Source organism: Acomys russatus, chromosome 25 (genome assembly GCF_903995435.1).
Source record: "Acomys russatus chromosome 25, mAcoRus1.1, whole genome shotgun sequence".
Lineage (NCBI taxonomy): Eukaryota > Metazoa > Chordata > Mammalia > Rodentia > Muridae > Acomys > Acomys russatus.
Genome location: NC_067161.1, coordinates 26899388 through 26926622, shown reverse-complemented (window position 1 = coordinate 26926622; position 27235 = coordinate 26899388). Strand labels below are relative to the sequence as shown.

The window sequence follows — 27235 nt, the reverse complement described above, 5'->3', positions numbered from 1 at the left end:
ATGCTCATAGGGTATCAAGTCTCTTCTCGGTAACCTGCTGTCCTTCCTCTGAGTGCCACCAGGTCTCCCCCTCCAGGGGACATGGTCAAATGTGAGGCACCAGAGTACGTGAGAAAGTCATATCCCACTCTCCATTCAACTGTGGAGAATGTTCTAACCATTGGCTAGATCTGGGTAGGGGTTTAAAGTTTACCGCCTGTACTGTCCTTGGCTGGTGCCTTAGTTTGAGCGGGACCCCTGGGCCCAAATCTTGAGCCTATCTAGGCTGAGGAGAAAGGAAAGATAGCAAGACGCTCCTCTACTCACAGTTTCAGTATTGTGGGCAATAAGTAGGCAGTTGGATTTTGCTTTATTATTATTATTATTATTATTATTATTATTACAGTTGCATTTCTTTTCTTTCTTTCTTTGTTTCTTTCTTTTCTTTTAACTTTAACTAGGATATTTCATTGCATATTTTCTTCCTTGCTGAATAAAAAGACTGTCTCTTCAGCCCTAACATTTTATCTATACATTAAAAAAAAAACCCAAGTTGCCACATGCTTTACTTGAAATGCATTTCCATTAACCTAAATTTTAAAAGTAAGATTCATACTAACTTTAAAAAACTGTATTAAATTCAAATAGGTCCCAAGGCTAATGGAAGCAATTTGTATACCAACCCAAACTGACTGGCCCACTTTTCAAAATACAGGTATGATAATCTCTTGGTTTTAAAAGGACATTTAAATTGAAAGACTGTGAATTTAGAGCATAATTATACCAATAGAACCCTTTAACTTGTCAACTTGTAAATCTAAAAGGCTATCAATCATTGCTAAAGAGGAAATAAACCTTAAAATTCCTTGATTGACAGTGCTTACTTTTTTATGTAAGAAAAAGAGGGGGAGGGTAGCTGAATAAAGTGGCCAGAAATCCATTTACAAAAGTACATTGTTTTACATAGGTTAGTAAAAAGCCAGTAACTGTTTCTCCCAAAGACACATAAATCAGGGAAAGTACTTTTACTCTACTTGTATGTTTTAAAGCAGAATGAACTTCAAGTAACTTTATTTAAAAGATCCCCCCTTCTCTAAACTCTAGTGTGTCTTGAGGTCATTAATAGAGCTGCATCTTCCTTTTGGATAATGTAAACATTTTTGCAAATGTGAGACTCAGGTAATGCCCCTCTCCCTCCCTCACCCCTCCAAACAATAAACTTTCCATCTGTCTCTTGTGGAAATTAGTGAAAATTACAGCCAGGTGTAGCGAGCCTCTCTGTTCTAGTGTATGAGTTAAGGTACACTATTTATTATTCCTTTCCTTTTATGAATTCTTTCCAAGTCCTTGAGAAGAATTCTTTCTTCAGATTGGCTTGTAGAAAAAAAGGCCATGGAGCTCTTTCTGCACAGAAGGTGTTACTCATAAAGTGCATGGTATTTAATCAAGAAATGTGTTGAGCACTGGGGGTTCAGTTATATAGCATATCCACAGCTACCCATAATGCTAATTGTCAGGAAAAAAATGTCTAACTATAAACAGTAGCTTTAAACAATTAAGAGTATCACCCCAGTCCCTGAACACATAATTCGGACTCCTACAATTTTTGTTTTCAATCTCAGCCACCAATAACACAAAAGGCATGCATCCTCCTATTTCGTGATTGGCATAATGAATTGCTGGTGTGTCTAGAAACCCATGCTGCTCATTGAAAAGCTCTTATGCTGGGGGTGGGGAGGATTTTCTGGCTACAAGGCCAACTCACTGCAGAATGACTGACACTTAATATCAGCAATTAAAAGAATCAAACCAAAGATCATATGGAACTAATAGCAAAAGAGCTGAGAATCATTCTATTGCCATGAAGAGTAATTGGATTAGACATATTAAGCTCATTACTCAAACAAAAATAAGCATCTATGCTATGGACATAAACCATGACAGAGGAGGTATTTTAAATAGTGAGCCATGGAGAAGGTTTCTTATTTACTCTCTGTGCCTTTAGGATTAGCTCCTTGCTCACATTTTCAAGTGTGTTGTCCTACACTCAGTATTTCAGTACTGAATAGTACAATGGAATGTTCCAACATTAACACTGAAGCCATGCAAGACAAGATATTCTATCCCAAACTCAAAGGAGCCTGCTCACTTCTCTGCATGCAGTCTCTGCATACATGATCTCTCCATGCGTGAGAGATCATCTAATAAGGATCTATAGTGGCATTAGGCTTTAAAACATACACAACTCTCCCTATCTGAGAAGAGAAGATCGAACTGAGTTCAATGAAGAGAAAAGGAAAAAGTGGCAGAGTACTATGTAGAGCAGAATAGGATCCCAGTCTCAGAATCAATGTCCTATGACAAACTCTAACTTACTGACATTTCTAGTGTTAGGTTAAAAAGACTACAGGGGCCTGTGTATAGTGTGGACACTTTTTTTATGTCTATGTATGAGTGCCTGAATGTAGGTATGTGTGTCTGGTACCCAAGGAGTGCAAAAGGGGGCATTGGATCTTCTGGTACTTGAGTTACAGGTGGTGATGAGTCACCATGAGGATTCTGGGAACCAAATCTGGATCCTCTGCAATAGCATCAAGTGATCTTAGTCATTGAGCAATGTTTCCAGCCACTAGTGTAGTGACTTTAGAATGAATGAATCAATCAACCAATCAATCAATCTACTTCCCTATGAACTTACCCATCTATCTACGTACCTACCTACCTACCTACCAATATATGTAATAAACAACAGTGTTTGTACATAGACTGACAAGTATTAGTTACTTCTAAAACTCATGGTTCCTAAAATGCTTTTCTTACTCTTCTTTGACCTGCACATTTTCTGTTTTCATTTCCACCACCCTTGCACAATAAGCACAATATATTACTTTTATAATCAGAGAAAAAGGTTAAGAGCAAGAGGATTGTTGCTGAGATGGAATCTGACCTGCTTGTATAAAGTAATGACATAAGAAAGTATGCCTTAAAAGGGGTCTGTGTACCCTTTAATAACCTTGCATAGGTTATTACCGACCATAAGAAAAATAAGTAGTATACTTTTGCCCAGTTGTATAAATATGGAACTATACATAAACTCTCAGAAAATCAACAGAGAGGGTAATGAGGGAGAATCATAAAGAAGGTGTATTTATTTCATCAGCAGGGGTAGTGGTACCTTAGGGACATGCATCTACCCTGCAAGAATGTAATATAAAGTTAATTTTTCAACAAAGTGACCTCATTGTACTCAAGTGCAGGGCTCAGGGGCAGTGTCAGAAATGGGACTAATCAATTTCCCCCCTCGAACCTGGGACAATTCTGAGAAACTGGTAGAGAAACGAAACAAAACAAAAACAAAACAGCTTAACTGAGCGCAGTTAACCACATAAAAAGGAATGGGCAACTAAAAAAGAAAAACAAGTGAGACTGTGAACTATAGAAGGCAAGGGATGGCAAAGGGGCTCTTTGGATCCTGCTTCCAAGCATCTCATCCTCACCCTGACAGGGACTGCAGATGCATTCACCCCAAAATCAGGTAAGGATGATAGACAGTAGGATAAAGAAGGCTCACAGGCTTAGAGAGAAAAAAAGCCCCTTGTCCCAAATAGAAATGGCTCAAGGTTTAAATCCTAGGAATAAAATAGGACCAGTGTATGCACTTTTTTGGGGAGGATGCTCAAAGATAGAGATTTCAAGCCATGGTTTATTTGTAGCGATGACCACACCCATTTTTAGGAATTAGCTGTTTTGTGTCATCACAGCATCTTAAACCTTTAAAAGAAAAAATTTAAAGAGTGTATAACCCAAAAGAAAACATGGAAAACTTCTATTGTAAAGTCAGAGCCCAGCCTGGTCATCTTAGTTCAGCTTTCCCTCTTGCTCCAAAGTCCCCTGCCTTGTCTTCCTCATGGTGACCACATTGAACAACTTCTAATGAATGGTGACATAGAGGGGACCAGACTACTGGAGAACCGTGATTAATCGAGATGCCGTCCCCTGACCTCTTCCAACTTACTTTCTAGTCCAGCAACTCTCAACTTCTGGGTTCTGACCCTTTTGGAGGTCAAACAACTCTTCCATGGGGGTTACCTATCAGAGATCCTGCAGATAGATCTTGACATTATGATTCATAACAGTAGAAAAATAGGGAGTAGCCATGAAATAATTTTATGATTGGGGTCACCGCAACAGAAGGAGCTGTACACTAAAGGGTTGCAGCATCAGGAAGGTTGAGAACCACTCTTGTGGTAGACATGCACTTCTTGACTATATGTGTCATCATGGAGCAGTGCGCAGTGTGCTAAAGAAAGTCCGGAACTTTCTTGCAAAGGCATAAGGCAAGTGCTCTCATCAGGACCTTCAGGTTTCGGGCTAAATGTGATGCCTGAGATGTCAGGGCCACTGTGCTTTCAGGCTGTGATTGGGCACTGAGAATGGGCACTAGACAGGGGAGCACGCTCAGCAGCCAAGATTCTCATTTCATCTGCAGAAAAGCTATCTCTTAAAAAAAAAAAAAAAAAAAAAAAACCAACCACAACAGTTAATTAAATAGTTAAAAATATCAAGGCATCTCATCTACTTGTTCTGGGGCTACTTAGAAATGGCTTCAGGTTCCCTTTCCAGCCTCATCAGCTCAAAGCTCTTTAAAGGAAACCAGTAACTTTCCATTTCCAACTTCTTTATGAGGTCTTTGTCCTAGTGGGTGTCACTTCAGTTCCTGCCAAAACAGCACAGCTCCCACTGTAGCAAGCTATTGTTGCAGTGTCCAGAGGCCCCTGCTGCACGAGACACTCTAGGCTAATAAAATGCAGGCATCACAACTGGATCCTATACAGTAATTCTAATCATAAAAAGACAGCAAATTCTGATTAAAACACCTAGTAATGAGTCAATTTTGAAAAAATGTATATGTATGTGGTCTTTTAAAAAAATAAAAGAAATCCATTTCACAAACAAATCAAGTAAAAGAATTCCCTTCCAGGATATTTACAGGTTAAAAAATCTTAAAGGGAGCACCTGCAGTTGTGAGGATTGAATTTATCTCTTTGCTTTTCTGGGTTCCCTTTAAAAAGAAATCATTCTTTGTCCACCATCTTTCAGCTTCTAGAGCATTAGTTCCCGGAAACAATGGAGATGGGCCTGGAGAACTGTGTCCCCAAACACACACGGAAAGTGCTGTGGGTGCCACTCAGACCAAAGCTCACAGTGTGAATGGCATTTACAGCTCAGCAACTCACAGAGGTGCTTTAACATATTTCTGGGGTTTTAATTTCCTTTTTTTAACGGTTACATGACATGATGTCATTTTGACTGGAAATAAAAAGAAATGCAGATATTAAGAAGGTAATATTTATATTCTATTGCCATTTAATGTCCAAACAAATATGTAGACTCCATGCCAAGTAATAAATAAAAGCTCATAGCAGAGGCAAGGATAAAACTAGCACGTGGGTCTCCCAGCTTCCCTGGTGACTACTCTATATTTGAACCGAAAGAGTAACAGCCAAGCATTTCCCTTCCAGGCAGATCCATTCTGGACAGGAGAGTGATTACTTATATGCTAGGCAGAGCCTTTTTGTTCCGCAATGGCCCCATTTTTTTCCCTCAGTCACTAAATTAACACCCAGAGGTAAACAATAAAACAGCAGGTTATCTTCGCAAAGCTATCTTTAAGAGTGACTCTAAAATATACTAATGGAAAAAAAGAATCAACCAGAAACCCAAACAAGAGCCACAAACAGTGTATAAATGAAGAAGCTGGTTGTACTTCAAGCCATATAGGTGTTTCCTTACCTGCCTCGATGTTGGGAGAATAGCACCATGACAAGACAGCATCTCCACGGACCGGATACATGCCCTAAGATGCCTAAAAGCAATCCTCCTGCAAGCCAGGCCCCCAAGTCAGCTTTTAGTAAGAAAAGCTTTCACAGCCTGGTGGCCCTGCCCTGAGATTCACAGGAGCTTCCAAAGCGGGCTCACTGAATCATGGAAGGCTGCGATTCCAACCATAAAGGTGTCAAGATGGAATCGATATAGGAAGAATTAATCGATGGAGGGGGGAGGGGAGAATCTTGAACTAGTTTTGACCATGCCCTGACAGATTTGTAGCGTGTGAACCTCTTTTGTGGTAACAACTTCGAGATGCAGAAATCAAGCGAAAGAATGATTATATAATCAGAAGTGTAGGGTAACGGGTGCGGGTCAGCCATTTTTTATAAGGAGACACACATGATGCAAACACAGAGGAGACAGAGACAGAAACTCAAGAGCCTGAGAAAGCTGGAGGTGACTAAGCCCTGAGGAGTTGAATGAAATATAAAGAACTTGTGTGTGTTTGGATATTAATAACGCTTCAGGGAGCAAAAACATCAGGAGGAGGAAGAAAAGAAGGCGGGCGACTCACTTTTGGTTTTGGAGATGAAATAGCTTTACAGTAGCTCTGCATCTAAAAGCGATAAATTCTTATTCTAGAGAACTCTATAGAACTTTTTAAGTCACAATGGGAAGGAAGATCTTCATAATCCCACCTTCCACAAAGAAGCACTATTCCTGCCTTAGGGTTATGTATGTTTTCAGATACCTTCTCAATGCTGTTTTGTGTAAATACATATTAAGTGCCTAGTTATACCCACCTAATTTTTTAAATGTTGTAGCAATAACATTTTATGAATGGCCATCATTTGTGGCATCAAATGCCCTATTAGCAAGCATGTAGACTTTTTTCACCCAAAATGCTCATTGACTTAACAGGAGCTATAATGAACAACACTTGGAATACATTCCTGGGTGAAAGGATATGGACCTCTTGAATCCTTGGGTGCACATATCTCCTGACTAACTTGCAATACATTTATACCAATTTATATTTTGTCAGGTGACTGTTAAGAGTATCTGCCATAGAAGACTAGTCCTTTATAGTGTCCCACTTGAAACTCGGTTTTCTCTAAGCTACAAGGACCTCTGGAGACTTTTCAAAGATGTTAGTGGTCCCAATGCTCCTGTATAGTCATGCCATTTCAAACAGAGCCCACTGTCATAGGAGAAGACTTTCCCAAGAAGATCAAAGTGCTTTCCATCAAAAGTGATCTCACAAATGTTTACAATATCCCCTTGACATAAACGTTAAAACTATTTGTACACTCATCCAAATGTGCACCCCCATTCAAATGTGCAAAACTGAAGCATTTAGTTGTATAAGTTAATCTAGGAGACTTGTTAGGTTTTGTTGTTTGCGCTGAGCTTTGCTTGATATTCTGAGACTACTTTTTATTACTGATGAACCTATCCACAGAATATGGAAAAGTCTTATTTTTTAATCAACTAGCCTGCACTTTCATCCCTGCCTATGCTACCAGGAGTATTTACACCCATAATCCCAACTTCATCCAGATGAGCAAGTCTGATTTCTTTAAGTTTATTCCACCAGCAAACACCTTTGTATTTTAAACTCACCTCCACATTCATCAAGAAACTTTGTTTTCTGCCTTACCAAATGCTTTAGTTTCCTTTCTGTTGCTGCACTAAAATGTCCCTCATTGAAAGCAACACAATTCCACAGTTCCAGGTCACATTCCATCACTGTGGGAAAGTCAAGGCAGAAATTCAATACATCATATCTGCAGTCAGTCAGGAACAGGGAGAGAAAATAGATTCCCTGTTGGCTTGCTCTCTCTCTCTCTCTCTCTCTCTCTCTCTCTCTCTCTCTCTCTCTCTCTCTCCTTCCCTCCCATTTGTTGGCTTGCCCACTCACTTGCTTTCAGCTATCTTTCTTCATTCTTAATACAGTTATGGTCCCTGCCCAGAGCAGCAATCAAGGTGGCTCTTTCATCCCACCTCAATTAAGCAATCCAGACAATCCCCCATAAGTCAACCTGGTCTAGACAATTCCTCCACCTTCCCAGGTCACTGTACATTGTGTCAAGTTGACAATTAACTGACACACCAAGTTTTCCTTTTAGATATAGCTGGTAAGGAGCTTCAAAGGCTGTTTCTCTTTTGAGAAAAGAAGATTTGTAATGCATTTATGATACATTGGGCTGATCTATTTCATCTCACAGCCACTTCTAATTTTCTAGAAGGTCCTTGGTGAGAAGCATGTCCTCACATGCAGACTCCCTTCTTTCTCGGGAGGGTCACACTCCATCCAGACCAGAAAGCAGGTGAAACTGTGAGAATTAAAGGGGAACTGTGCTGTTCTTTAATTGTAACAGAGCTGAGGAGAAAATTCACTCTGCCATTCTGTATGGTGGCCTGTGATCTGCTTGGCATTCTAGGGGCCTCAATTTCAATTTTCAAATTTGAGTCAAGTATAAAATTAAAATTAATTCCCTCCAGCAAACTGAAGATAAATCGTCATAGTTTTATAGATTTATATCTATTTCTATTTTTTTGCCTTTCAATCTCTTCTTTTTATTTTGGATTAGAAAAAAAATCTGGATCATTTATGATTAAGTTTCAAAGACAGATTTGCTCCTGTAAGGGTAAAGGGAAGGCTGATTTTCACTGTGTAATGGATAGTGGTGTTTAAGAATTGAAGGCCAGCATACTTTGTCTTTCTTTCTTAAGGATAAATCCATAATTCTCTCCTGGCGGACCTTCTGATATATCAAGAGCAATATTACCTCTATAATTGTTCTTCAGATTTCTTCCCAGAGAGTTTTGACAATAACTGTTATCAAGAGTGTAAAATCACCCAGCCTGCCTGATAAACATGTTTTCTTCAGTCCCCACCCCAGCGAGTGCTGTGACACCGGACTTTTATCATCCGGCGTGTGTTCGCAATGAGCTTAGGACAGCAATTGCCGGGAATAGGCAGGCGATAAACCGCATTGATTTAACACATCTTGTTTTCAATCATGCTTGGATTTTCTGAGCACGCGTTTTTCCTGTACTCAGGCTTGTAGCTTTTATCTGACGAGCTGATCCCTTTTCAAAGGAAAATGAAAAGGTCGTACAATAAGACACGGTTTACTGGAACTTGAACACGCACCAGGGAAAGTATTTTAGATAAATACTGTCAGACATAGTGGAGCTGAATTCCAACAGCACAACTGCTAAACAACAATACTTATTACTCTCGGAGAACAAGCTACCAGCAATGTGTAGCTCTCAGCAGGGGACAGCTCCAAGTCAGAGACCAGACTTAAACTCCTTTCCAAGTCTCACCTATAACCAAGCTCAGACTTCGGGAACGAGGGCTTTTGTGTAAGTGTGGATATCACAGTTTTCTGAGACAATTCACAAACCTGCCCCACTCTTCACAAAGCCATTTTCTCGAAACCAATAGAGTCAAATGGAGACTTTCTAGCAGGCGCTGGCAAACCATCAGAGTGGGGACAAAAACAATCCCAAGACACGTGAAGTATAGGAGACTCCACATAGCATGGCCATGCCCCTACCGAGGTAGGGAAGGGCTCATAGGTGGGAGACAAGAGAAGATAAGTGGATGCTTGGTAACATCTAAGTGAAATTGCAGAGCATTTGTAACATGGACGTCGTATAGAAGGATACAGGAAACAGGTGGACCAGTGAGAATTACACGGAAACTAGTATTTTGCAATTATAACAAAGCTGAGGAGAAAAGTCACCCTTACATCCACCCTCACAGAGAGGGGAAACAAATGAAGTCAGGCAGCTTCAATGTCCCCTCAGCCAGGGTGACTGCTGTCACCAAGCATCATCATCTTGAGATAGCCAGAGAGCTTCCTCTGCCTGGACATTACTTTGAACACTTTCCTTTGGTCCTGACAATTCTCATAGTGCATGCTGTACCCCGCCCCCCAGCTCCTCAAAGCCTCTCTCTTCACAACACCATGATCATCTTAGCAATCATTTCAATGCCCCACTAGCCAAAAGAAATGGCCACCCCAATCATTAAACTCTTACATCTGACAGTTAATATTTATGACCTAAACTTAATAGGCATTTGAAACACAACAACAAAGATATTGGGGCATGGCAGGGGTGGGGTGGGGACATAATAATAAAGTTTCTAATAGTTTGTCTTTGGTTTGGGTTTTCCAAAGCAGAATCTAAGTCGCCGAGACTGGCTTCAAATTCTCCATCTTCCAGCCTCCGTTGAAATTGTGCACATGCACCACGACATCCAGTTTGGTACATGCATTTGGCCATAACCACCAGTGAAAACCCAGTCTTGTAAAGCTCAAGCAACTTCTCAAGGATGGTAGTATAGCTTAGCATTGAACAGTGAGAGCCCTTGTACTACTTGGCTTGATTTGCGTGATGCCCTGCAGGCATAGTGGCAGGCTTCCTTCAAACCCAAAATGTCCTTTAACACCCCTGTGAGGTTGCAGGCACACCATAGTGAATAAGATTGCAATGAACATAAGTCCCTGCAGAATCATGCCACTGTGTGAATGCTGAGGTACGAGAAGGGCCCAGTGCACTCGCTGATCTGTGGCCCATATTCTTTCTCGGTTTTGTTTTTGTTATTGTTAGCAGCAGCAGTAGCAGCAGCAGCAGCTAGCACTAAGTCTTATGTATTTATAATATGGCAAACATTTTTATGGATCAATTTGCCTAATGTTCCCAACAGCCTTGTAAATTGCTCCAATTATAGAGAGGAGTAAGCCAAGGCTTAGAGGGTGCAGATATTCTCAGGCCACAGAATTGTGAACGAAAGGTCAAAGATTGAAGTCCAGGCAGCCTTTCCTCAGCATGTTTGATAGGACAGCTAAGTTAGGACAATGAGGGCTTACAGAATGTTCTTTATGATTTCTACCCTCTGAGATCTTTCTGATAATTTCTCCCTCTTCATTTGCTCTCCCTCTTGGCATCTTTTCTGGTCTTTTTGTTTGCCTCCGTATGTCCCATGAGACACCCATGTGATTGGTAGCTGAAAACCAACATAGTCTTCTGCTCTTTGTCCTAAGCTTTCTGGAGCAAGACACAGCTAGTCAGTTCAGATGTCATCTCTGACCAGATATGTGTCTCCTTGGAACGACACAGTCTTTGGACCTTTCCTGTCCACAGTGTGAAAGCAGGGTGTGCACTGTATCCAGTGTTTGGCACATAATCCTCAGTGGGTGTCTTATTGCCATGAATAAAATGTTTGCATGGCCTACAAATAAATGATGGGGTGGGCAGAAAGGGGTTAATTACACATATTTACATGTACGTCAGTCACAAACTACTAGATAGGAGGCATAGAAAGACACAAACAGAACTCTAAAACAATGTGGCAAATGTAATAACCTGGGGGTGCCAGATTCTGGGAGAGCCCTGGGTGTGATTTGCTTGTCCCATAGGCTCAGCCTTTGCCCCTCCATTACATTAACTTGAAATCACATTTCAAAAAGTTCCACCACCACTGATTCTCAAATACTTCCCTAAAATGTAGTTCCATCTCAACTAAGTTACAACTGTTTCAACCCTACAGGCTGGAGAGATGGTTAAGAGCACTGTCTGCTCTTTCCCAGGTCCTAAGTTCAATTTCTAGCAACCACACGGTGGCTCACAACCATCTATAATATGATCTGATGCCCTCTTCTGGCCTGCAGGGGTACATGCAGATAGAGCACTCATACATAAAATTAATAAGTAAAGTCTTTTTTTTTTTTTTTTTTTAAAGAACACTTATTACTCTTGCAGAGGATCTAGATTCAGTTCCCAGCACCCACATGGTAGTTTACACCAAACTTTAATTAACTTCAGTTACAAGGGACCCACCACATTTTCTGGTTCCATGGGTACCAAACAAATGTGGTACATATATATGTGTATAAGCAAATCACAAATACACAGAAAGTAAAAACAAATACATCTCTAAATGAATATAAGTTGTGGGAACCAATAAGGGAAAAATAAGTAGGAGACAGCTTTCTTTCTTAGATGGGATAATTTTAGTACCTAGGATATTCTCTGATGGTTTAACTAAATAAATGAAAACATAGGTCTGCACCAGGCTAGTCCTGTGCAGAAGAAGAGAAGGAGAAGGAAAAGTACAGTGCACATCCAGGTGTCTTGTGAATCCACATGACTCTGGTGCAATACACCATGCCACACCTTGGAAGAATCCTTTATCCAGGGAGGATGATGGCAACCAGGCACCCAGAAGCCTGCCCATCCATGGCAGAACCAATGGAGTGACAGTCCACTGCACATGACAACAGCGACAACCAAAACAACTCTCTACCGTGGAGTAGGGACAGTTAACAAAGAGAGTACCTTTGAGCTGGATGTGAGAGGAAGAAAATACTTTCCTACTAAAATCAGGTGGGAAATGTACAGTATGTGACAGAGAAAAGAGACATAAGGGCCTGCATTCAAAGAAGGGTGGGCATTGCAAATCTGGGGAGAGCAGAGCTTATGTGTTGGTAGCAGAGTGCTAAAGATTAACCTTATAACAGAACTTGACCCCAAGTGCCCTGCCAGGAACTTTATTTGGTAGAGAACAGGAGCTGTTTAAATTCTCCATGTGTAGGGAAGGATGATAATATCTATATTTCAAAAGTATAATCATGAGAGTCAAAGACAGGGTGGATTTTAAAGAAAGCACTACTGTAGTGCTCTAAGTGGGAAAATGAAAGCCCAACAATGATGGGCCTGTCTTGTGGAATAGGTAGATTGACTGTACAAATATTTTAGAACAGAATTTATACGACTTCAGTGCATGTTAGATGGGAGGATGTAGAAAGAATGTGGGACATAAAATAAAAACAAATAAATCTTCAAATCAATGTCAGTTGTGAGAACAAACAAGGGACCTGAATGGGCGTATAGACGCATAATTTGGCAAAATTTTAAAAGTTCAAGAAGAAAACTATATACGAAAGAAAGGAAACCTTGAGTCCAGTTTCAGATGTGGTCAATTTGAGGTGCCACTAGGACATCCAGTTAAACCTACAGTAGACAGTTGGAAAGGAAACAGAACCAGTAAGAAGACTAAGGATGGATGTAATATGGTAGGTAACATCAAGACACAGATAATGATGATACATCTGTATGAAAAAAAAGAGGCAAGGACCGAGAGCCTGGTGGGGCTGGCCAGCAGGGGCTAATGGGTAAAGAAAGATCCCCAGACAGAATAGGACAAAGGCAAACCAAAACAGGTAGAGACCTACCAAGATAGACTGAGATCAAATGAGGACTGCAAGGGAAGGTGACACCGCACCACCTCACATGCCTGGAGAAGCTGGACCGCTCTCAGATGGCTGACGGGTGTGGCCAGCACATGTGAGACTGCTCGCGAACTGCTTCACTCCAAAGACTCGGGCTTTCTTCTGTCTCACTCTACTAATCCGAACATCACTTGCTCAAGCATATCCTCACTTATCCCAGGAGTGAGGAGAGAAATGGGGCTGGGGATGAGGGAGAAGGACTTTGTCTCAGGGCATCCATCTGCTGTCCATCACAAAGAGCTGTGGTGCTGAGTCTAAAATTCACCTTTACATCATATAAATTCTCCCAGTATTGTTGTGTGTGTAGAGTGTAAAGGTGGGGTATTCCTATGATTTTTGACTGTTTCTCTCTCTCTCTCTCTCTCTCTCTCTCTCTCTCTCTCTCTCTCGCCTCTCCATCTCTCTCTCTCGTCCTCCTCCCTCTCTCTCTCTCTCTCCTCTCTCTCTCCCTCTCTCCCTCTCTCCCTCTCTCCCTCTCTCTCTCTCTCTCTCATGCTTGATTTATGTCTTATACAAAACAGACAGAGCCAAGATGTCTACTTGATTCAGCCAGGTAAGTTCTTCTACCCATCCAACATTGGTATTTGCGATCCATGAAGGAATGAAGCCTTCTTGCCACAACATATTGACACAAACAATGTATATGTAACCAGAATTTAATTTCCACTTTGGACCTTGGTGGTCTTAATATTGGTCCCTGGAGTCTGCTAATCAATAGGTGTTTAGTTAAGCAATTCACTTGTTTTGGAGTAACAGTTACTGTGTGGGCAATGGGTATGTGGCCACTTCCGCAATAACCCCTCTTGAGATGCTGGGAACCAATTTTGAAAAGCAAGCAATAAAGCACCACATAAAAAATAATGGTGTAATTACTTGTTGGTCAGGTTATACCTACTGTGGCGATAAAAGTCCAAAGGCAATGCCAAGCATCATAAGTGGATTTGCTGTAAATTTGACCTTCAGCAAAAAGGAAAAGCTTTAACTGTCACACCTAAGCAAAGTAGGCAAAGCAGAAGACCATTGGCATCCTGTCATTATTTTTGAAAAAAGGATGAACTTATCCCATTAATGCCTGTATTAAGCCTCAAGAGACAGAGTGGCCAGGCCTATCACTAAGTCCCTGATATAAAGGCTTTCGGATTCTCATTAGAATTTAGACCCCCAAAGAAAGATGGTCCAGAAACTGCTTGGGTGAGAAATCACAATGTGGATATAATTTGTTCTCTAAGATGTAGGGGGGGGGGAGGAATTGATAGCGAGTGCTAATTGAGCATAGGCTGCACTATTCAGAAAGAGGTGAGGACACGTGGGCACCTGTTGTTGACCTGAGAGGAAGTGTCCATGTAATCCACACAAAACCAACTAGCCCACACTCGGGCTGGAACCCTTTCTCTGGTCATTCTAGGTGCTAAGGCAACTTCTCTGGCTAGGCATGGTAGAGGGCAGGCCAAGTTGGCATTATGCCAAGAACAGGGATGGCATGGAATGGTTCATACCCTGGTGTCTCATGATTGTTTACCAATTGGGCTTCGGTGATTGCCAGGGTTAGGAAACTTGCAGTTCACGTCTGGAGGCTCAGCCTATGGAAGAGTTGCAGATGATGCAAGGTATCATGACCATACGGCACAGCAGGGGTGCTACAGGAGAACAGCTATGATAGAGTGATGGCATGCCAGTTCTTAATAAAAAAAAAAAGTGAGATTCCAGCGATGCCAACCTGAGTCTCTACTCGAACAGAAATCCTTGTACACTGATGGCTAATGAGGATGATTATAAACTTTCCAAAGGGGGAAATTCCAACCTATGGGTAACAGACGAATGTTAAGTTTAAAGGCAGAACTTCATTCAGGTCACAGGTGTGATCAGGAGTCCTGAGAGCCACACAAATCATTTCTAGTGCCCTTTTTATCCCACATGAGAAAAGGACCATATCAATCACATCAATGTTTCCAGCCTTCATAGATGCCATCTAGACAGGGGTGGTAGTGTATACCTACATTCCCAGCACTCTGGAGATAGAGGCAGGAGGCTCACCACAAGTTTGAGGCTAGCCTGAGCTACATAGGCACTTCTAGCCCATCTAGAGCCACATAAACAGATCCTGTGTACAAAACTGGAAAAGGAAAGGAAGGAGGGGGAAAGGAGGTGAGAGGAAGAGGAGGAAGGAAGAAGGACAGGGGGTAGAAAAGGAAGAAAACCAGTGCTGGAAAAAGTCCTAGTTCCTGCTAAGGCTCCTTCCATCTAATTGGTATTGGAGATGGAAAATCCCCAGCAGAGGCTTGTCTCTCCTCCATTGATAGCTGTAATGGACCTGCTTAAATTGAATAACAAATGGAAGCAAGGAGAGTGACCTTCTTTCCACACTGTACCGTGACTGTCTGCCTACCCTTATTGGAAGGTGGACAATGTATAGGAAATGAAAAGTACATACTTAGCTCTATCCATGGAACTAACTTCGCCTGAGGCCAATGTGCCAGATATCCTTATAGGCGCTTTTTTTTTCCAGAGGGCTGAGACATTATCTGCAGGGCCAGAGATCAGCCTGATAAACTGCTGACCTATTCCTAAATGGAAAATTTTTATGATTGTATTGGGACAATGGACGCTGTGACCCTTTAAGGACAAGATCAAACATACTAGATTGCTCCCCACTCCCCTCCCCCCAAAAAAGCCACCCAAACAACTTTCAGATACAAATGTATTCTTCTAAATCTCCCTCTGGAATTAATAACTTGATCTGATGCAGTCACACAGATAGGAGCAAAGGCACATGCATTCAGTTATCTTCAGGACTGTATCGCTGCAGAAAGCCTTCTGCCCAAAGCAAACACAGCCAAGCTTGGGGAGCCTAAGTGCAGGACGGGACAGGGGCTAACAGTCTGCACACAATCAAACTCCAAAACTTTCAGACCCCAATCCTACATAGCTCTCCTATATCAGTGCAAGCCTTGTTTTAAGTAAAAAGCACCATTTTTGTTGTGTTTGTTTGCTTGTTTTATAAGAGGTAGGGCTGGGTTGGTTGGTTGTTGTTTTCAATTTAACAGAGAGTAATCTGGGAACAGGGGAGTCACAGTTTAGAAAATGACCATCATATTGGCCTGGTGGCAAGTCTATTGAGCATTTTCTTGAATAACAATTGGTATGAGAGGACCCAGACTACTGTAGGTGGCACTACTCATGGGCAGAGGGTCCTGAGTGGTATGAAGAAAGCAAAATGAGCAATCTATGGGAAACAGGCCAATAAATAGCATCCCTCCATAGCTTCTACATCAGTTCTTGCCTTGATCTCCTTTCCTGGTTCTCTCAACGATGGACTGTGATTGGGACATGGAAGCCAAGTAAACCCTTCCTTCTCCAGGTCCTTTTTTTTTTTTTTTTGGTTATGGTCTCTGTTACAGCAATAGAGGTTAGAGATCAGACTAGCACAGACACCCATTTTACAGATGCAAAGACTGAGAAGCAGCGTGATCTAACAGCCTTTCAGATACAGGCCATCTCCTACAGATTGTTGGTATTTTCCAAACCAGAAAGAGTACACCTGCCTGGATGGACGACAAAGGCTCCAGAGCCCAGCCACTTCCCTGGAACTGTCTCTGAAGCTTTCAAGTGGCTCAATTTTTTTTTTTAACAGTCCTGGCTATTGAATCTAGCTAGGGCTTTGTATGCCCAACCAAGCACTGAATAACATCTGTAGCCCTATTTTTTTTTTTTTTTTTAATTTTGAGACAAGGTCTCACTAAGTTGTCTGAGCAGGCCTTGAACTCAATCTCTTTCACAGACAAGCTTTGTGGCTCTTCTGCTTTGCCCTCCGGGAGATGCTGTAATCACAGGCCCGTCCCACCAGGCCTGTCTTCTACATTGTTTTTAACCATTGCCAGTATGTCCTTTAAAGTCTATTCTCCCCAACACAGCTGAGATTGAACACATCTCTGGCTTTACCTAAATCTTTGTAGCGGGGATGGGTTAAAAATGGTAGCCTCCTAATACACACAGCAGTTACTGTGTGCCAGAGACTTCATGCCGGGTACTAGAGCTTAAACTGGATTCCTAGCCACCTACGGGCAGCCTCTATTGTGGTTAGTACCAGTTTTCTAGATACAGATCCAAGATGGCAGACTATAGACAGACCCTGGCCAAGCTTCACTACAGTGAGACCCAAATCATGAGGCAACTGTAGGCAGTTTATCTACTGCTCACCTACCTACCACCCTTCATCTCAACTACCCCTGAGAAAACACTGGACAATATTTGGTGGGGAGGCAACAAAGTGCAGAGTTCTCTCCTAAAATATCTGGGCTGTTCTCAAGTCTTACTTTCCTCTCTCTCTCTCTCTCTCTCTCTCTCTCTCTCTCTCTCTCTCTCTCTCTCTCTCTCTCTCTCTCTCCCTCTCCCTCTCCATTTCCCTCTCCCTCCCTCTCCTTCTCCCTCTCCTTCTCCCTCTCCCTCCCCACCTCATTTGGTACAGATAATGTTGTCTTTCCATTTAGGGTAACACAGAAGCAGACAAACACTAAAAGATGCCTTAAACAAACATAGCTGGATTCAGTGCAAAAGAGAGGCGCTGTTATCTCCCTCTGCTAAATAAAGATTAGCAATTAGTAAGTCACTTTAAAAAGGCAATGTTGCCCACATGGATCCAACTGAAGCACACACACACAAAAAAATTTCCTGTGAGGTGCCTGGTGATGTCACCCATAAAAAAGATGAGAAATCACACACACACACACACACACACTCCCCCATTATCACCTTCCAGCTTGTTTAATCTCACCTGGCAAGTTCTCCTTCATCAAACTAACTTGAAAATTATATGGGATCAAGGCGGCCCCAGGAAACATGGGTGGAATTCTGATATGTTTTCTTTATTAACTGCTCGTGGCCCAGAATTGAGGTTAAAGCGGCCCTTTCCTGGGGAGCCTTTAAGTGGAAAAAACTCATCTTAATTGAATGCACATTTATCAGTTAGCTATCTTCCGGATTCACCAACCATTAATGTCCCATTTGCACTGGAGTGCCTTCTCTTCTCAATGGCCGGTGTAAGGGTAGCATGGCTGTGCTCAGAAAGGAAGATTCAGCACAAACACAGAGAGAACAGGAGAAGGAAGAAGTGGGCATATTAAACACTCATCTTCCCCAACCAAACTGGCACACTGGGGCTAAGTAAGCAACAGCGAACTCAGTGAATACTGCTATCCTTGCAAAATTGTCAGCCTCCCATCAGGACTATGAGGCACCTTGCAAGGGAATCACAAATAACACCATCCTGCCAATTAATCAGGCTTCAGGGGTCTGGCCTCGGAGGAAAAGGCCAGGCTTGCAAGTAGAGCCTCGTGGATGTGAGCGGGCGACAGGATGATGGAGGCAGAGGGGAAGCCAACCACGTGCAAGTTCTCTCTTGAAATATCTGGCCTGTTCCGAGGTCTCACTTTCCATTCTCTCTCCAGAACAGAAGGGCCCAAGTGGGAATCTGAGGTGCACACCCAGAGGAATCCTGTCAATTCCTGCCCACTGCATGGCCAGTGACTGTGGAAGACAGCCTAGTTTAGCTGCCAATAGAAGCAAGCGTCTGGAAGCAGAAATATGCCAGCCACGAGCTCTCACTGAGCACATGGCCCCTTAAAGTCCCAAGGGTGTGTGATTCGGCATCTCAGATGATGACATCAGGTATGGTTAGACTTTGTAAAGGACAAGTGTGTGTAACTGATTACACGTAGAACTAAGTGGCTCCAGTTGCAACATTGTCACAAAGTAATAGAACATCTCAGGAACATGCATGTTTAAGTATAGGCAATGCCCTCTCTTCAGATAGCCTGACGTGCTTTGGAAATAAACTCAGCATCTTACTGTGTTTCCCTTAGCCAAAACTTTAAATTAAAAAAAAAAAAAAAAAAAAGTCTCTAATTCTAGAAACACAAAATGAGATTCCTGACTCACTCTAAGCCTAGCCTGGAGACATCAGTGACGAATGAACCAGAACAGGTCATTCAAACACCAGACTGACCGCTGCACTGTGAAAACTACACTTCTTAGAAAGTGCTGTCAAATAGGGACTCCAGTGAAGCTATTAGTAAGGCCTCGGTTGTGACATAAGCCCTCACACAGGTTAGGACTGGGGAAAACAAATACTAGTTACAGGAGGGAACTAACCACACATTAAAAAGCAGGGGCTATGAGCTTCTTTTATGTGGCAGAAATATGTTCTTGGCTGTGGGAGTCTGGGAAGGCCAGTTCTCTGAATTTCATTAGCCCACTGGAATATTCTTAGCCTGGGCAAGGGAAATGAAGTCTTCCGCGTTTGCGCTAAAGGAGCAGCCATAGACATGTCCCAATTTGAGAATTAAATTATCTTCCCTCATGACGGCACCAACTCTGACACTTTATAGAGAGCTTCCTTTATTGTCAGCAATATGGGACAGTGGATTTTATTTCCCTTTGGACAATGAGATTGTGGTTAGCATAACATCAGTGAATCTAACATCAATCCACTGTCAAAAATCCGTTTTATGAAGGCCAGAAAGAGGTTGAGCAGAAAGCAGCCACACAGAGGGGTGGATATATAAACACCAGAAGAGAAGATGAAATCAATTCTGAACACAGCAGAAGCCAAGGCATCACAGGCATCCATAAGCACCCGCCATTTTAATATTCAAACAATAGGATATTTACTGAAACAGCAGATCAATTCTTAAAGGAGAGCTGTTCCCAGTGGAGTTTATTTGTGGTCCCTCTGTCCAACATCCATTAGCCAAGGTCCCTGTCTTTAGAAGAGTGGGTTCAAATAAATGGTAAGAGAGGAAATAGATTCTATTCTCTCTGTTTACTTTATTACTATTGATTTCTGAATTCCCTCCAATCTATTTCCTAACCGGGCAGATAATATACATTTAGTACCAAAGGTAATTATCTAAAATGAACCCAGTTTGCAGTTGGGTGATAAAAAAAGAAAGGGGACACTGATAGATTAAATACTTATATATTAACAAGTATCGTTGATTGTATTAATATAAATACCCGGGCCTTAGTATGTTCACTTTATGGCTAGATATAATTTTATAGGCTAATTGTGAGTCCTGGTATACTCTTGGGAATGTTTTATTTCCACTGTTCTATACTTTATAGTATTAGTTTATAGTAAAAATACTACAATAGTAAAAACAACAACAACAAATTATTTCAAATATGTGGGTTTTGGGGGCAGGGGGTGTTTTGAGACAGGATTTCTCTGTGTAGCCTTGGCTGACCCAGACTAGTGTTGTAGACCAGGCTGGCAGCAATACACCTGCCTCTGCCTCCTGAGTGCTGGGATTAAAAGTGTGCATCACCATGCCTGGCTAAAATATGTGTTTTAAAAGAAATCTACATTGCCTCTCAGCCTTTTGGCTAAGATCAAGTGTAGTATCTGTTCTTGTAAGTTTAATATCTGATACGTCCTCTATCCAAGGACAATATATTAAATGGATTTTTGGAAGTAGGAGTTGGAATAGGAGCTTGTTCCGTCCACTCAACGCATCGACTTGGTATCGCAGTACCTCCAGGAATGGTGTACCCCCTGGTGGGGGAAGAAATCTACCTCTCTCCCCAAAAAAGAAATTATTTAGAAAAAAAATTACAAATGCTCAAATGCTTTAGGACAATTTAGTTGCAGGAAATTACCATGGTATTTAAAGAATCTAAGTTAGAACAGTAAGCACACAGCACAGCATAACATAGTTATATGTGAAAGAAAAAAAAAAGGAGTTAAATAGTTAACAGTAACAAGTGGGCAAGTACAGTAAATCTTGCTTTGAGAGATTATGCATTTTTTCACTGCCATGCTTATGGAGAAGTCTTAGTGTGTGAGGAAAGGTGTGTTAGGGTATATGAAATAAAACAGGTTATGAAATTACACATGTAAACGGACACATAGTACAGCCACAGATGCAAAGAAATGTTTGCCTGTGTTTGATATACACAGAAAAATAACAAAGAAATTCAGGGAGATATTATCATTACTGGCTGATAGGTCCTGGGTGAGTTTTTAACTTTTAGCCTCTCTTGGTATTTTTTTTCCAGCTATATTTTCTATAATTAGCACATGTTATTATGTGGACGATTGGTGTTTGGGATTATAAACAACTACTATTTCCTTGAACGGGTCATACTGGGACCAGGTGGGTGGACCACTTTGCCCCACTAGGATGCTTTGCAGCTCAGCCCTGGCTGGTGATAACCTGAGACATTCTTCTGCTAAGGACTCCTGGGCCAGAGTTTTTGAGAACTGCTTATTAGTAGCCTAGAGAATCCCCTGCCTTCCACATGCCTAATGGTAGACTCTCAGGGTGCACCTCGCTTTCAAAGGTGCTGCATGGCCATGAAAATCTTAAAGTAGTTGGAAATAATACAATCATTCAGACCAGAGGATGGGTCCTAGGCTCACAGTTGCAGACAGTGGCTCCTGGCCTCACTATTTGAATACCTGGCAAATGACTCAATTCTTCTTGCCTCCATCCCCTTATCGACAGCATCAGGTTGGTACTTACCTCGGGGTGATACTAGGGTCAGTGCTTTCACATTTGTAAACACATAGAACAATCCAATGCCTAAGTACTGAAATCGCTGTTGAATAATATAAATCTGACTGTACTGGTCAGAAGTAGTTGCAATGAAGAAATGAATATGGTCAGGATATATGTAAAGCCATTGGCCCTTTCGTAAGTGTTACGATAAGCTTTTCTGGAGCACGGCTGCCATTTGCTGGTGAACCTAACTCAATACTTGGGACTGGCATGAGGCTTCCAGGCACCTGGTGAGGCTCTACACATTCATCCAGTTGCTCTACAGTGATAACAATAACACACGTTTAAGTGACCTAATTGCTAAGTGCAAGTATTACTGTAGCTTTGTATTTAGGACTCTCTATTTAAATTCTCATCTAAAACATATTCCATAACTCTTTACTCAGCGGGTGAAAGGAATGAATGACTTCGTCACAGCTGCACCAAACAGTACCACAAAGGGGCCTTGGTTTGATAACTTCTTCCTTGTTATTAAGACCCAGGGTTGAGTCAAGTGTAGTGGTATATTCCTTTAATCCCAACACTCCAGAGGCAGAGGCAGGAGGATATCTGTCAATTAGAGGCCAGCCTGGTCTACATAACAAGGTCCAGGCCAGCCAAAGAGACTCTGTCCCAAAACAAAAACTCAAGCAACAACAATAACACCAAAAAAAAAAAACAAAAACAAAAACAAAAAACTAGAGCTGAAACATTAATGTTTCCAGACTAGAAAATGTAGTTTTGTAATGTGGACAGCATAGATGACCATATCAAAAGGGAAGACAAATGTAAACATTTTTTTAACTCCAAGAATAAAGCAATAGCTCATCTTCTAGAATGTTTCCAGAAACAGGGTGGGCAGAAGAGACCCCTGAACTCAGAATTCAAAACAGCAGCAGCGGTGGCAACAGCAACCAGAAACAGGCAGTTCATGTAACTGGTTCTGTGGTTTCCACAGCCAGGTAGAGCGTGACAAGAACGTTACAGTAACTGACATCAAGTCCAGGACTTGCCATAGAAACAGTCTATAATGGTAAATGTCACTGTAACAAAAGTTGTTATTGAGCGGCAGGGAAAACAGCTGCTGAGATCCTGCCTTGTTGTACTGTGAGCTTTTTGGAATACCTCTTCACACACTGCATCTTTGAATGTGTAATGCAACTTTTAGCATTTTCTGGAGGTTTTGGCTCCAAAGCCTGGGGGGCTTGGGGGTTTCTGAGAAGCCCAGTATCCCACGGTAGTAAAACCTTGATATGTTCCTTGTATCACTCTCCTCAAATGTGTTCAACCCACGCAGATAATTATAGATGACCGGATTGTAAGAACTTTATTGCTTCTTTTTTCCCCCCATAAATTTTAATTTTGGAAAGTTAAAAGTGAAAAAAAATGTGGTTTCAATTTCCTACAAATTGTACGCAATTTGATTTTAACAAGAAAATAGAAAGAAAGGGTATGTTCTTTAAAGTGAATTAGGAACTAGAGTTTGTTTTCACTCGCTCAATGCCATGAGAAAAAAGAAGACACAAAATTTAGGAGCAATGCCTCCCAAAAATGGAAATCATGAACCACAGTAGAGAGGCTCAGAGACTTAAACAAACACACAAACAAACAAAACCCCCTGAACATGGCATAAGCAATCTAACAATCTAACAGCATAATAACACCATTGGGCTCCTCTTTGTGTCTGTGGAGAAGGAAGCAAATGTCAGAAAGGCCAGAGAGAAGAGAAGGGTGAACGAAACAGAAGTAGATGCTGACAACCCTATACACACATAGCAGGAAGTGTCTTAATAAGAAAAAGGCTTCATGAGCTCCTGAGTTCTTCATCTTACTCTTTCTAACCACGGTGCCAACATCAGAAGATGATTAAAAGCAAGTAATACTGAAATCACTTAAAGACAGCTAGAAACAGAACAACAACAAACAAACAAACAAACAACAAACAAAAAAAACAAACAAAAACAGAAAACAAAAAAACAAAAACAAAAACAAAACAAAACAAAATTGCCAATATGTGTGTGTTAAATATGTTGTGTACATATATATACATATACGTATATTCTAAATGTATCCTTCTGCTGAGACTTGGCTGTCATTTAGACGTTAGATCATTTTTTTTTCCAAGGTAGTCATCTGCAGTAACTAGCCTGTTTTAGACAGGAAACCCACAATGTGTCTCTACCACACCAAACTCACTGGCTGGAGAGCAAACAATGGAAAGAGTCAGCCAGGTGTTTTCTCTTGCATGCCAACCCTTGCATTGGATATTGCCTGTCCTTAGTTTGGCCTCTGCCTTCAGAGCTATACACTCTCTGTTTGGCAAAAGAAACTATGCAGGTAATAAACTATTTCATCAAAGTTCCTTCTCTCTCTTGATCAAATTCTGTTATTTAATTGTACCCCCCAGCCTTCTCAAGTTTTTACTTCCACAAATGTTTACTCTCTAACATGCTCTAAGAATCTTTCTATGAGAATATATAGGGGGAAGTAATCCCCCTCAGGAACAGTCATAGGGGAGGGGAATAATGGGAAAATGGGGGGGGGAGGAATGGGAGGATACAAGGGATGGGATAAACATTGAGATGTAACAAGAATAAATTAATAAAAAAAAAAAAAAGAAAAAAAAAAAGAATCTTTCCAAAATGGCAGGTGGGGTGGAGGGGTCATTACTCTAAGGGTTTTTTTCTGATCAAAACCTAGTTATCTAGTATTTTTTTTTTCTAATCAGGGTTAAACTTGCAAGCATAGAACACCTCTGTCTATCGGAACACTGAGTTCTGGCTTTCAAAGGTCCAGCTATAAAGTTAGACTTGGCAAACTTAGCATATTACTCATTGGCTAATAATCCCATTAGTCAAAACTGTAAACTCCTGGTCAAGTGCATATTTTACATATTACTGTGTGAAACCCAAGCAGTAGTCCCACATCCCAAATGTCTTTTGAAGGCACATGGATTAACATGAGGCAATCTCCTCTGTTCAAACAGAGAAGCAGCCCTTCCCCCATGCAAATGTCAGAAACTGTGTGGAGTTGCTGCAAGGCCTTCTCCTTCCTGCAGCCACATCAGCCATCCCGACAGGCAGTGCCTTCCACTGGGCTTTGAACTGGCTGTCCACAGCAGTTACCTGTGTTTCAATAGACAATGCAGTCTAGTAGAGATGATGACGCAACAGGAGGGGAGAGGACTTCATTGCAAAACACTCAGAGACATCAAGAGACTGTGACCCTCTACTAAGCGGGCTGGAAAAGGAATCATGTGGTTCCTTTTCTTTTAACTCAATATCTTCTTTCAAAATGCGTCTCCCCCAAAGCCCTCTACACCTATGCCACCCAGTTCCACTAGGCTTCCAAACCCATAACATCAGATCAAAAGCAGCGGTACCCCTACCTGCCATGGAGCCTGAAGTATTTGACTCATTGCTCTACGCGCCTTCTTTCTACAAAACCAAACTGTGTGGATGACACTGAATGAAGAAAGAAGACCACTCCGTTCACTTCAGTGCAGCCTATTTCAATTGCAAATATTCTTTCTTACTCAAAATTGAAGTCGGTGTTGAGGGTTTTCCATCTTAAGAGGGATAAAAAGAAAAATACCCCAAGTGTCCTCAAGTCTCACATGGGATTAGGAAGGAAGGGGGCGGGGGGGAGAAGGCAAATACAAACACTGATCTTGGAATTATAGCCTGTGGCTCCTGGAATCCTACCGAACAGATTTTGACAAAGAGATAATGATAAAAGGGGTATGAGTGGGTGGCGTCGAGTTTTTCCTCATAACTTCCTACAGTATGTAATTTTTGCATAAACAAATGTCATATTTGTTTTGTTAGATAGAAAGCCTGCTTGGTGCCCATGTAAAGAAAATGGAGCTGAACAATTAGGGAGAAAGCAGAAAAATGGGATTCAACCCAATTCTTTCTCCTCGCTTCTCTCAATCTGTAGGGTAAGCGGCCTTCCATTGCCTGGTTCCTTGGGCTCTTAGGCTAAACCATCTAAGTCCAGGCATCTACACAGATTTCCATCTCAGACTGCCACATCACTTTAATTTGGGTTGGATGGCAATACAGGCTCTCTGTGTCATCTTTACTGTCCCTTACACTGAGTGCCACACTTGCCACATAGTTGGCATACAATAAATGGCAAAGAATGAAAAGACTTGCTTATATTTGGGAAGTTTAAATCGTTGTCAACCACTATTGGAATCAGTCAAGAAAAGATCTGAAGGCAAGAAGCAAGGCGGGGCATCTCAGAGCACTTTAAGATACTTGACAGACTTTTTTTTTTTTAAGTACTGAGACCTATAAGGGACCCAGTTCAATGCTTGGGAAGAAGCAGGTCAACAGAGAGTAACTGTGTAGGCAGAGGATGGGGTGGAGGGGACTGATGAAGGAGTTTGGCACTCAGACCATCAGCAGAAGTGAACCCTCCCATCCAGGTACTCACACCAGAGCTTAGTAACACATCACCTAAAGTTCTACATGGAACGGTATGGAGAAACATCTGGAAAGTTTCCCCTGACAAAAGCAAAGTGTAAAAATCAAGTATTCCTGACCTGGCTAAGCATCTGTAGCAGTTTAACAGTTGACAGAGCTCCAGAGCCTATTTCGATAAGCTTTGAGGTGAGTCCCATGTTCTCACATCACTCCCCCCGTCAACATTTGCAATGTTGGGCTCTCAAGGTAGGTACATACCACCCAGTCTCCCAAATTCAAGCTCTCATTTTGGCTGTTTCTTTCTCTGCAGCCAAATCTCCACCGCAGCTCAGCTTTCCCAGCCTCTAGAGGGGGAAGATGGGGCCTGCTTTCTGACCGAATGTGATATGTTTTTGCTCTGTTTATAAGATAGGCTACAGAGCCCTTCCCAGGATAATCAGTCATCTTGACGATGACCCCAAGCAAAACCAGATGAAACTGGGAGATTCTAGGTCAATGGATTAGCTTCGTAAAGTCACTCCATCCTGATGAGACAAATTAGTTTGGATTTGGTTTTAATTTTTTTTTCCTTTACTGAATGACTTACTCATTCTTCAAGAATAACTTGGATTATTATACTTGAACTCAATCCCAATTAAAAGTAATCTCTTGAAGTAAAAACATAATGGTTTTCTAATTTTGTTTTTATTCACACATCCATCAATCTGCCCCTTCAACATTCATTACTAGGCTTTTTACTCTTTTCCAGACAGTGTGCCTATGGTGCAAGCTCTATCCTTCCAGCCGTGTGTTCTTTATCCCTTAGTAAAGTTTTTGTAAATAAAGACACAGATGAATGAATAATTAATGAATGATTGAATTAAATCAGGAGAAACAGGAGTACTGCCAATGGTATGCATGTGAAATATAGGAAATTCTGCAACATATTTTACACAGGGGTACTGATTCCCAGGGACTTGAAATGGAAACACTATCAAACACGAAGTTAGTATTACCTCCATATAGTGACTTCTAACCAAGATGCTGAGAAGAGAACGTAGGTCCTTTCCTAATATGCTGGCTCCCCCTTCGTGGGCTGCCCCCAACCCCCACTAAGTTGGTCTCAAGTTTGGAACGGAACAGATGTCAATGGTACCAATGCAGATGGCTTGAG

The 27235-nt window shown here is 41.6% G+C and overlaps 1 protein-coding gene and 1 non-coding gene across 9 annotated transcripts in view; one reads left to right on the top strand and one right to left on the bottom strand.

Moving 5' to 3' along the window:
• Positions 1–27235, bottom strand: part of Ebf1 (EBF transcription factor 1) — a 431261-nt gene that overhangs the window by 33940 nt on the left and 370086 nt on the right. The gene's annotated exons all lie outside the window — the stretch shown is intronic.
• LOC127208910 (U2 spliceosomal RNA) lies at positions 20479–20669 on the top strand. The gene has a single exon (XR_007833165.1). It is a non-coding gene; the product is annotated as a U2 spliceosomal RNA (small nuclear RNA).